Source organism: Hyaena hyaena, unplaced genomic scaffold (genome assembly GCF_003009895.1).
Source record: "Hyaena hyaena isolate Hyena2069 unplaced genomic scaffold, ASM300989v1 scaffold_450, whole genome shotgun sequence".
Classification (NCBI taxonomy): domain Eukaryota; kingdom Metazoa; phylum Chordata; class Mammalia; order Carnivora; family Hyaenidae; genus Hyaena; species Hyaena hyaena.
Genome location: NW_024081084.1, coordinates 1,571,813 through 1,581,647, shown reverse-complemented (window position 1 = coordinate 1,581,647; position 9,835 = coordinate 1,571,813).

The window sequence follows — 9,835 nt, the reverse complement described above, 5'->3', positions numbered from 1 at the left end:
TGACTACTTGGCTTTGCAAAGGCTGATTTGCTGTCACTAATGATTTTAAAGGTTTCATCCTTATCTCCTCTATGTTAATGGGTTGAACTCAGATTTGTCTTTTCTTTTAATTAATCTGATTAACCTTCCTAGGCTCACATAAATCCCCAGTGTAAGTTTCATGTTTAAAATCAGAGAAACCCAGGTCATCAATAGGATGAAATTAAGTTTACTCATTAAAAAGATGTACTCATTTCTATCACAGCATGTATTTCATTCTACCTTTAAACTTTACCAACTCTCAGCAAGAATGTTGTCTTCCCTTCATTCTGTCCTTACTATCATCTTTAAATTCTAATCATTTCTGTGCTATGCATTCCTTCAGCACCCATAGAGACCCTCTGTATTCGATCAATTTATTCTTTGAGATATATCGCTTTTTGATCTTCTGTCATGTTTAGTCAATTAAAAGGAAAACTATAGGCCAAGAAGGAGTCACTTGCCTCCAGGATAGCAAACCAAGACTGAATTGTAGTCTCAATTTCTCCAGAAATGGAATTTTAAGCCAATCAATCTGGAATTTTCTAATTAGCACCAATGAGGTGATCTGTCACATGGGCCCTCTCCATCCTCACCCCCAAGAAAAGCAGATGAGGTAATCTTTATGACCCAGACATCTTGCCCATCCCCTTAAGGAAGGTGCCCTTGCCTGGAACAATTCTTTCTTTTTTTTTTGCTAATAACTTCCTTGACCTGCCACTTTTTTATAAAAACCTTCCATTTTATACAGCTCCTGGGAGCTCCCCTCTAGGGATGGGAGGTAGATGGAATGCTTCCTGATTCATGAATAGCTTAACAAAGCCTTTTAGATCTTCAAATTTGCTTGATTGGATTTTGTTTATTAAACAAGTCTGTATACTTTCTACACTGCTGTATTGTTCAAGGGTCTTGAAGATCATCTAACTCTGTCTAGTTCCTTCAAATCTTTGTTCAAATGTCAGCTTCTTCAAAAGGCTTCCTGTGTAAAATTGCTATTTGCTACTTCCCTCCTCCTTATATTGTCATCTTCACCCACTGTCCTGATCGCCCTCGCCTGATAAATGTTTACACATTACTTGTCACTTCATACCACATACTATAATATTCACTTATATACTATTTTTATGTTGTTTACAGTCTGCCTTTATCACTAGCAGGTGAGTCCCACAAGGGCAGATATTTTTGTTCATTTTGTTCACTAATATATCCTAGGAACCTAGAAGAGTATCTGATATATAATATGTGTTCTGGAAATAATTGTTGAATGAATGAATTATATCAGTCTCCTACATTGTGTTCCCATGCTCCTTTGCACTCAGTGCAGCATGTTTCAAAAAAAGGTATAATCAAAATCTACATTGGGTGGATCCCTAATTAAAAAAAATGATGGGGGAAGAAAAAGAGAAAGAAAGAAAGAAAGAAAGAAAGAAAGAAAGAAAGAAAGAAAGAAAGAAAGAAAGAAAGAAAGAAAGAAAAGAAGGAAGGAAGATGGAGAGAGGATGGGAGGGAGAGAAAGAAAGAGAAAGAGAGAAAGAAAGAAAGAAAGGAGGAGAGAAAGGAAGATTAAAGAGATGCCTATTGACTTTGTTAAGTGCTCTTTATTAGTGTCATATCTCCTTTGCTCATGGTCACACATAATTTTTAGTAGTCTTTTTAAAGTTACTGTAAAAAGAGTACAGCTACTGTGTCCTAATATCAAAGATTGATTCTACTCTGGCAAAATCAAATTTGGGGAGAAGAGCAGAATTATGAGGGAGGAGGATGGCACCTGTCTCGCTAACTGCATCACCAAAATCATTGGAATGATCACATTTAGGTAACTCTAAGGCACGAGAAGTCTTCTGTTTTCCTTTCATCATCAACGCTTTGGCTTGGGTGTTCAGTATTTCCTGTACCTGCACTACGATTGTTCATTAAACAGCTTGACCTGGCTGAAAAAGAAAGAGTTTAATAAATCTGGGGAAGGGCATAAAAATCTAGTGCATCTCATCTCAGCAAAAGAACAGTTGTTCCTAGCTAAAAAGAAATATGTGAGGCATTAAAAATCCAATCAGGATATAAGTGGGTAACCTATGAAATTTTCAAACTACAGTGATGACACTTAAGACAAATTTCACAAAGGCCATAACAAAACTTTATGGTATGAGGAATTCTATAGTGTGTTGTGAGCCCTGTTGTCCCATAGGATTTCCCTGAGGCCTATGAAATAATGAGGGCACAAGGGAATTTGCATTTCCTTCTTGCGAGTCTACACAGTTTAGTGTCTTTTGATGACTTTTCAGAGTAAAATTTTTTTTATTGATATCCAAAGATTATTATTTCAAGGTTCATTATTTGCCCAGGCAACCACTTCAACCACTCACAAATCTCTGAATTACAGAATAGCTGTCAAGAAAGGTAAGAATGAAAGATCAGAATGAGTTTGTTCATAAGGAAGACCAATCCATGATATAAATTAGTACATCTTTTTTTCTGGGCCACTATAGAAAGTACTATGAGTAGTTCTTCAGAGTTACTAGGTCATGATTTAAACATCAACTTTAAAAAAAAATGAATTACTCTATTTGAATAGTGAGGGCATTTGAATATCAAGAAGCCTTTTCTACACTAGAAGTTATAAACCTCAAACTACCTGATTAGTTTTGGTAGCTTTCCATCATCCCAGTGTGCTCCATGTTCTGATAAGTCTTTAAATTCAGTGAAACTAGTAAGGCAACTTCCATTAGCAAGCTACTCTATCATCTTGAACTAGCCTATTAGGTGGAATAGTGAGTTCATTTCTGCCCAGGCATTTGCTGTCACTCCACGAAATCCCAGCTGGTCAACTAGAATGTACAAACAATATATTTAAAATATGTCAACAAAAAGTGATCAAAACACAAGCACTTTGTTCTCATTTATGAAAAACAAAATATGTACTTGGTTTTGAAAACTCCTGGAAGTAATTCCCTGGAACTATTATTTTGGCTCCTGTTCTTTTCAGTGCTAACAGATCAAAATTCTTGATGGTTTCTTTTATTATTTTTAACTCTCATTGATGTTAAACCCTCAGAATCTAACCCCCATTTAGATAAAGCTTCTTTTTAAAAGTCACAGTTTTCTTACTCATTCAACGGCTGTTCACACCACATGGCTTTTTTTTTTTTTTACCTCATTTAATTTTTTTTCTTATCATGCTGCCCAACTTCTCTTTCACCTATTGGAATTCTCAGGTGCATGTTGGAGTTGTTTAAAACTGAGAATATGTGCATTAAGAATATTTTTACTGGCAGCATTTTAGATCTTTATCCAATAAAATGATGAACACTTTCCATACTTTTTTCCCCCGTCTTTGTTACTTTGGCTCCATTATTATTTCCCTATGCGCAGAAAAGCCTAAACTGTTAATTACTAATGGGTGAAGACAAAGTCATTTGGAAGTTCATGGCAATTCAAGAAAATAAAGAGAGGTTTTTGCTTTTTTCCCCAGTTCTTTTATTCTGACACAAATATCTTGATAAATTTTATGAATAACTTCAAGTTTTTAATGTTAAAATGTTATATTTTGAATTTCCTATGCTAATTACCTATTCTGTTCCCATATATCATCTGCAGAAATCATGATAAGCAAAGATGATTTACTAATAGATTGCTCCATTTTCTAGTGTGTGAATTTATTGGCATTTTACCTGATTTCTGATTTATATAGTTGCTTTAGATTTATAACAAATTTTATTAGAGTTTCAGAACACTGGTGATTTCATGAAATTGGAGTTCTGAACAAATCTGGGCTGAATTTCAAGTTTGATTTATTATTTCAGGCAGAAGCCATGTAAAGTTTGGCAGTGTGAGATCAGTTTTGAGTTTAAGTTTTCTGGTTCATTTAAACCTGGATCTCAAAGCTGTCCTCAAGGGATAAGAACCCAAGAAGTGAAGCTGAGTTCACTATAAATATTTTCAAGATAAAAATACTTTCTGACCTCTAACTCAAATTCTTTTTTATATATTAACACTTACAGCATTACTATCTAAATCAGTTATCTTTTTAAAGGCTAAAGTGACAAATTACTATTTGAAGACCCTATATTTTACTGTAATATTATTGAGACTGATTCTGCTGAAATGCTAAGTCAGTGAGTTTGAAATTATTAAACTCATTTCTAACAATATTAATTACTATATTTATATTATTGTTTCAGCTTGAAACCCTGAAAACCAAAATATCAAGAAAGGGAGGTTGAGAGATATCATTGTTATGTACCTGTGTTAAAATATATAGAGGTATAAGAATTAGAACAGCAACTCTTTATCTCTGAAAACAGCAAGTTTATGAATTTAGCTTTGCAAATTCTACATATATAAAACCAACAGTCTATAAAGTTACATCAGCTCCAACCATTAATGTGTTAACTGAGCAGGGAGGCAGCAGACTTTGGCTTGTAAGAAAACTACAATACAGTGAAGTGTTCTTTAATATTTTTTTCTTTAAATGATTTTTAAATTAATTTATTTATTTTGAGAGAGAGAGAGAGAGAGAGAATAAGAGCAGGAGTTGCAGAGAAAGCAGAAATAGGGAGAATCCAAAGCGGACTCCAAACTGTCAGCACAGATTCCTATGCAGGGCTCAAAATCAGAAACCATGAGTCTGAGCCACCCAAGGGCCCCTCTTTAATACTCTTTTATTTATTTAAAAAAAATAACAACACTGAGAAGTCTTTTTTTTTTTAAAGAGAAAAATACCAAGAAGAAGACAGTTATAAAAATGCTTTATCTAATGCCTGTTTAGAATATAAAACATACTTATTACTTATTTTATTATTTATTTATTTTTGGTTTTCTTGAATTGCAATTAAACAAGCACTTAAGAAATAAAAATAAAAGTATGCTATTATATATCATTTTTTTTCTATTTAGTATCTAGTTAGTCCCTTTGAAAAATATCTTCTGTGGGGAGTATTCCTTTCTCAAGGAATATTCTGTTAAGGCAATATAAATCATACTTGCTATTTTTTGTTTAAAGAGACTTTTGCTGAAATTACCTGGTAATCTTATTTTCAAACAAAATGAAAAATCTCAATTAGGGGGCTTAATTCACATCACTTCCTAAATATCCCATCTAATACTGGGTCCTTTAGTTAAAGAAACAAACAAACTTTAAGTATTGACACGTACATTTTGTCAAGTTGCAGCTATAAAATGTAGGTCAAAAACAGTGGTTGAGTAGAGGTAAGTAAGCCTCCTTAAGGTAAATTAAGTTTAAAACAGAATTTGCATTGAATTAGCAACTAACTGTGTCAACTTGCTTATGTTTTATGATTGTTGACTGTTGACAAGACCCCTGTTAATCATCTCTGTCTATAAAAGCCTAGAAGCTCTACCAGTCATGTTCATATGAAGTCAAGTAGTCCTACAAGGATACTGTCGAATTTCAGTGTTTTAATGTCTTCCAGGAACAAAGCATCTTTGAGTATTTTGGCTACTTGAATGTCAAAAAGTAAATACGTAAAAATCAATTAGCAATAACTCTGTCTATCTTTGCAAAGTGTTTGATTACTTGTGGAGCCAGTCAAGGTTATGTGGGTCTGAATATCAGCAGACCTGCCATACCAGTCTCATTTCTGGAATAATCACAGGTTGTTGTGGTAATTAAAAGTTCTGTAAATTAGGATGAAACTATATGTGTAGAATTCAAATGTCCAGACAAAGCTAGTGAGAATGCTGTGATTAGAGCCAAGAGGAACTGGGAATACCTGCTTGGTAGGGAAGCTTGTTTGCCTGGGGAGAACTTAATTATAGTGAATACAAGGGAAAATACCAGAATCACTTGAGGAAGAAAAAGGCTGGTGCTTAATCTTAAAAGGTTGTATTGGCAGCAGTTATATATCTTAGAGGGACTATCAAAAAATAGCATTTATTTCATACAATAAAAAATGATGTCACGGTTTCCTTGGCAATTTGAAGTTTGGGACTATTTATAATGCATTTACTAAGGTAGACCTTTATGGCATTTTAAATCCTCTGTGCTTTGGAATAGGAGTAGTCAGATGCATTGGTTAATTTTTTAATAACCTGACAAATGGTTATATTTCTAAAGATGATTTCTTTTCTATTTCTTTATTGATTGCTCTACCTCCCTAATAACTTCTGGACTGTCAACATTGGGGGGATAAAATAAGCCCAAGAATTATGTGGAATTCAAAATAGAAAAAGAGTTCTCCTTGTGTCTGTAATATCTTGAAACAAATCACTTTCACAAGAACTTAAATGAATGTGAGGTTTATTATATAATTTTATGGCAGAGGATCATCCTTTTTTTTTAAAAAAGTGTTCATTTATTTTTGAGAGAGAGAAACAGAGTGCAAGTGGGGACAGGGGGCAGAGAAAGAAGGAGACACAGAGTCCAAAGCAGGCTCCAGGCTCTGAGCTGTCAGCTCCGAGCAAGATGCAGGGCTCAAACTCATGAACCGCGAGATCATGACTTGCGTGGAAGTTGGACACTTAACTGACTGAACCACCCAGGTGCCCCAAGGATCATCCTTTTTGCACACTAGAGCAATATGTGAAGTAATGTTATAAACTATGTATAAACTATGTTATTCCCCTTTAGATGATATGTGTATTAATTGTTGTTCTGTGATTACCATTTGTATGAATGACCCAAGGTCTGGCATTCTAGAATAGCATAGTGTAGATTCCAAAAACTTCAGTCTCTCTTATTTTTATTTTTGTTGTCATTATTATCAATTTACTCGAGACTACTGAAATTTTGGCCCCTAGCAATGCCTATTGGCAGCAGAGTATTGCATACTTTTAATTTAATACTAGAGAGTCTAGTATTCAAGTCATTGAGCTTGAATACTGATTCCTGTTCTTAACCAAGTTTTACTTATGTTAGTAAGTTATTGTTGTATCATTTTCTTACTTTTTTTTTTCTAACATATTCCATTATGTGGTATTATTTTGATTTGGAAATTAGTCTCCAGTCTGTTTTCCTTTTTAAATCTTCAATATATTGATTTTTTATTCATCTTTTTCTTTTTTATTCCCTCCTTTTTTCTCTGAGAATGTTATGATTAAGAATGGCTCTCTATGGAGCTTCTTTTACATGATTAATTTACTAGTTCTTAAAAATAAATACACAATATATAAAATTCAAAATATTAAGACCAGTATTCATAAAGGCTCTCATCGCTGGCTGGTCCCTGGCCATCCAGTTTCACTTCCCAGAAGCTATCACCTGTAAACAGTTAACAGAGAGAGATGCAGAAGATAGACTCTCTCATATAAAGCAATGTAGTAACTAACAGAGAGAGAGAGAGAGAGACATAAATCATGTTGACAAGAGCAATCAATGAAACAGGAAGATGTAGGGACTAATGTGAGGATCACAGAAGGAAAACTTGGACCCCAAATAGGCAACCAACTAGACTTTCTGCTGGGCCATCAGAGCCTGTCATGGATCACCGTTAAGTGAAGAGTAACATTCCAGTTTTTATGAGGAACACAACAGAGATTATGAGAGTTGAGATTTTCATACTTGAAACTTAAGAGCTGAAATCAATTTTGACCATTAAGTAACATGGAATTACAATTATTTATGAGCATGTTGGTAAAACAGGGGTTATAGATCGATAAAATACATAATATATAACATCTAATATATAACAGAGCTTATGTTACATAATATTACATAATTATAATATTACATCTAATAATATAAAATGTATATAACAACCCTATTTAATATATAATAATTTAAAATATATAAGAACTTATTATCAAAATGTGTTTGCTTTTTAAATTTTTAAAATTTAACCTAAAAATGATTTATGCTCATATATATAAAGCTAGCATACCAGTATGCTGTTGTCTAATGCCAAATACCCCTCCTTTGAAACACTGCTTGGATTTTCCCTTGAGAAGGCAAAGTTAACTTGTGTTTAGATACACATAACTTATCAGTCAATCATCAAATATTTCTGAAGTCTATATTATGTGCAAAATTTTGAACTAAGATTCAGAGAGAATTCCAAAGAAATAATAACAAAAAATCACATGCCCTTAAGATAGTCACAACCCAGCATGTATGGCAAACTAACAATCCTAGATAGTCCAGAAAAGTGCTTTAAAGATACACACGGACCATAATAACTATGGCATTTGTGATAAGTAGGCAGTGTTGGGAAGCTAACAGAACAAAGAAAGGAAATTGCAGATGAGGGTCCAGAGTAAAGTCATGGAGGCAGAAACAGCAGAAATTCTGACCGGCTGTAATAGATGTCATAATGCAGAACTGAAATGTCTCTGCTAAAAATATGGCCAGGAATTAAAAAGGCTAGAATCCTGGGATCTGCCATACAATTGACACACTGGTGATACCAGTTTAAAGATCCAAATATGATCCCTAGTTAGGCCTCATTGAACAAGTCATTGAACAGTGGTGTGACTGTAATAATATTTCCTGTATCCTGTGCCTTTCTCTTTAATTTGGATATGCCTTTGAATTTTACCTGCAAACCCAAATTCACTTCCCTCTGGTCTGGGAGAAAGGTCAACATTTCATTTCTTTCCATCTGGTGTTGATTGGAGTCTAGCTATGCTACCAACCTTGTCAAGTGCTATATATGCTTGGAAGAAATCCTGGGATCTTTTGACCTTTCAATCACAATAGTTTCTAAATCTTGTTTGTCTGCTCTGTTAGCTGCCCCAGACCTCATGTTTACTTAAGACTAGGACATTGCTCCAGACCCATTTTCTAGTAAGTCTTTGCCTCTTCTGAGTATTTGGCTCCATCTTTCTTCTTATTTCTCTCCCTCAACTCACATACATTTGCTGTCCAGCTCCTGGCTGGGGTTGGGACACAAATGGATAGATCTCTCTAAGCAATGATGATTTAACATTACCATTTGCCATTGAATCATCATTGCTTTTGTGTACCATCCCCTGAACTGGAATCACCCACCATTTACCCCAGGTACTGACATGCTAAAACTTGGTGAGCTGCTCCTGAGATAGTGGCCCCTTGGGATATTGGGCCATCAACTGCTTGGCTCCCCTTCTCTAGACTAGTGTTTTGTTTTGTTGTTTTTTTTTCTGTCAAGTTAACCCTCTTTATGTGTAGTGCTTTAATGATTAGGTTCTTCTGGGACTCAACTCAATCCCAGCCTTCTTCACCCATGAACTACCACCCTCATATGTCAAACCTCATAGCTGTGTCTTTTCTCATTATGTCTGAGTGATCACATCTTTAGGTGTGACGACTGATCTTACACTACTTGTGGTAAAATGGTCAGGAAGGAATAGACTGGGGTCTGGCATCTTCACTCCTTGAAGCCAAACCAAACAGTATGGAAAATAGTCCAGGAGATGCTGTCAATGACCAGGCTTCACACAGGACCATGGTTAGATCTGGAGTGCCCTCAGTGCCATTCCCAGCTTCCAGTGGGAGAGTTAGAAAAGCTTTAGGGATGCTCACGTGATGACAGGGCCTCAAGAAGAGGACTCTGTCTCCTGAAATAGCCCAGGATCGTCTCTGCTGGTAAAGTGGCATAACCAGTTGGGAGAAATTTAAATTATCCGCTAGAAAAACAACATGGTGCCTCAGGAAGTAAGGGAATCTTATTTCCTGTGAAGTAACAGATGTAGAGAACATCAGGTGCATGTGGGTGGCAATCAGGAAGTTCAGAACAAAATAAAATTGTGTCAGAACATGGTGATGAGACATCTAAAGATCTATGGTGACCACACTCAGAAACTGTGGGAGACAGGTAGCATGGGGATGAATCAGCTATGAAGTGGACCTTAGCCATTTAACAGGAATTTGAAGCATGGGTCATAG